The sequence below is a fragment of the Macrotis lagotis genome, chromosome 3 (genome assembly GCF_037893015.1).
Source record: "Macrotis lagotis isolate mMagLag1 chromosome 3, bilby.v1.9.chrom.fasta, whole genome shotgun sequence".
Classification (NCBI taxonomy): Eukaryota; Metazoa; Chordata; class Mammalia; order Peramelemorphia; family Peramelidae; genus Macrotis; species Macrotis lagotis.
Genome location: NC_133660.1, coordinates 277,378,919 through 277,381,784, shown reverse-complemented (window position 1 = coordinate 277,381,784; position 2,866 = coordinate 277,378,919). Strand labels below are relative to the sequence as shown.

At 56.9% G+C, this 2,866-nt stretch overlaps 1 pseudogene; it reads left to right on the top strand.

Moving 5' to 3' along the window:
- Positions 1–277: 277 nt before the first annotated feature.
- On the top strand, positions 278–1,326 carry LOC141519383 (BTB/POZ domain-containing protein kctd15-like; annotated as a pseudogene).
- The last annotated feature ends 1,540 nt before the right edge of the window (positions 1,327–2,866 follow it).

Genomic DNA, 2,866 nt, shown 5'->3' with positions numbered 1-2,866 from the left:
GACCGAGCGATTTCTCTGTGTCATTGTATCTGAGCGCATCTCCTCTCTGCAGGGTAGGAAAGAACAGGTTGGAAGAAAAGGGAAAAAGCTGACTGGTCACTCCAGTCCGCACTGCTACCCTTAGCAATCTCCATGAGCTCTTGTAGGGAATTCCTATTAACTTGAGAGACTGTGATAGAGTGGGGCAAGTATGGGACTTGGAGCCTGTGGTCCTGAATTTGAAGCCATTCTCTTCTGCCAAAGAGTTGCATGACTTCGGTCAAGTCATTTAACAAGAATGTGCATTCCTCAAGAGCAGAATGAGAATCAGCGACTTCAAAAGGTTCTTATGGGGGGGGGGGGGGCGCAGCCCTGCCCGGTCCCGCGAGGGACAGCGCAGAGAGGGGCCGGGGGAGGGTGGGGGCGACTCGGGACAGGACGAGACCGAACCCACCCGAGGAGCCAAAAAGCAGCGGAAAGCAGCGCGCCCGGGCGGCCCGGCCACGCGAGACCCCGAGCCGCGGGCGGGGGCCAGGGCCGGGGGGCCGCCGCCGCGCCTCCCACGTCCGAGGAGGGAAGAAGCATGCCCCGACTCTCTCACACGGCCCCCAGTGTCTCCCCTGGCAGCTCGGGGGATGCCGCCGCCAGCGCAGCTGACCAAGTCCAAGGCCCCCTGTGCATACGGACGTGGGGGGACACGCGCGCCGCAGCGGTCCGGCTGCCCTCACCAAGCATGCGGACTCCGGGATGAGTCGCCTATTCAGAGGCGCAGGGCCCATCGCTACGGGCTGCAAGACCTTTGTTTCGTTGATCGGGCTGGGGAGATGTTCGGATGTGGCCTCGGCTTCCTTCCACGTCAAGACTCCGGCTGCCGGATGACTTCGAGGAGCTCGGCCTCCTGCTGCAGAGGCGCGTTACCACCGACTGCGGCCGATGCTAAGGGAGCCGGGGCGCTGGAAGCGGGAACAAGAGCAGCGGCGCCGTGGCCAGGCCTGTGGACGCCTTGCGGCTCGGGGCACGCCTGACCCCGGCGAGCCCATCGCCCTCCGTGGGGACGAGGCACTTATCGGGGGGCCTTCCCGGGGAGCCGCGGCGTCAGGAGCCACTCTGGCAATGCTGCCTGGAACCGGGGCCCACACTCGGCGTCCGCTTCCCGCCGCGCGGCTATTGCCGCCTCCGTTCCGTCCAGGTCCTCCCAAGACTGTTTCAGAAGGGCTTTGGCGTGGCTGCCAGCTGCGGGGAGGGGTGCGTTCCTCTCAGTTCAGTGACTGTATGCTGTGTCGGCAGGACGGACGGCTTCAGCAGGCTCCCACCACGATTCGGACAAAGCAGGCGCCCCTGGACTAGGCCCTCCGTGGCCACCTTGGTGCTGAGTCCCCCCATGGGATGCACCGAAAGGTCGGAGAACAGTGTTAGCAACTTGGCCGTGGAGCCCTTGGCCAGCGAAATGGTGGTCATCCCCTCAGTCCTCACTGTAAGGCCCCGGAGCATGCCTGGCACATGGACAAGAGGTTCTGCAGGAATGCGATCCAATGCCGTTTCTTCAGAGCATGGGCGACGTTGGACGTGACCAGCACTGAGCCAGTGCTCTGCGGTGTTCGATTGGGCTTTGGTGACAAGGTCAGTGTGGAAGGAGCCCAGCTGACAGCCTTTCCGAATCCCCATCCCCCTCCTGACCCATGCGGAAAGGTCTGGGAGGGGCTGAGGCCAGTGTGACACTCATCCGAGGCATCTGTCTCTCCGCACATGCTTTGCATCTCCATGCGTGTGTCTGATGGCTGTGATTGTTCATGCTAGTAAATGGCTTATTTTTCCACAATATTTCAAATGAAAGTGGCTTCTCTGCCGAGGGTGGAGAAACAGACAATGACCAATGCATATTCAGCTGGTGCTCAATACTTTAAAAAAAAGGAAACTATCCGTGTGACTAATTGTGGCCCGTTTTCAAAAGTCAGATCCACCTTGGGAGTGGCCCCAAAAGCAAGGCCAAAATATGGAAGCTTTCATATTAGCAAAGCAAACCAAGGAAGATGCCAATCCTGTCTTCTCCCCATTATACTTGTTGAATGTGTGGGCATCTCAGGTCCTGGTGCCCCTGCAGGGGCGAGAAGGGGGTGGGTGTATATGTATGTAGGGGGGGCTGGAGTCAGCACACACTCTGTCTTGAGCTTTAGTCAAAAGAACCACCCTTTATGCTCTAGCACTGTGGGGCAGGACATATCTTTGTTTCTTTTTTTCTCTTAATTTAAATGTATTTTTGAAATACTGATGGCATCCGTGCCCTGCTGCTATGTATCTGTCTCTTTAGGGAAGGTCTCTCCCCACCCCTTTCACTTGGCCCCTACAATGTTTCTTTAATGAAAACAGTTATCATCTCTTATGACTTGAGCAGCCGCTGCTTCTGTAACTCAGGAGACAGCACTCTGTTTGCCGGTGCCAGCCTATAAACAGCGTTCTGCCAAATCCTGCTCATTGCCGTGTGGCATGATTGGGGGCCTCAGTCACTAATGCGTGTGCTAATCACAATTTAGTTTCTCCCACATTAATTTCTAGAATCCCGTTGTCGACACTGAATTTTAATAAAACTCTTCTTAGACGAGCGTGGTCATTAAGGAGAGGGACTGAGCTCTTCTGGTGGTCCCGGACCCCTCAGGCCAGACGATGAACTTGACAGAAACAACGCAGACCTAGAATGGAAACAAACGAGCCCCTCGAGGGCCTGTTCCTTCCCTTGTGCAAACAGGTGCTGAGCCAGCCGTGGCTGCTGCTTTGGGGGCTGTAAAGCCAAGCTGCTCCTTCTTTGATTTTACATAGTGTGCTACTTTATACTCTCACAGATGGAAACAAGCTTCCCCATCCTTCCATAGCTGAACCGATGGCGCACCAC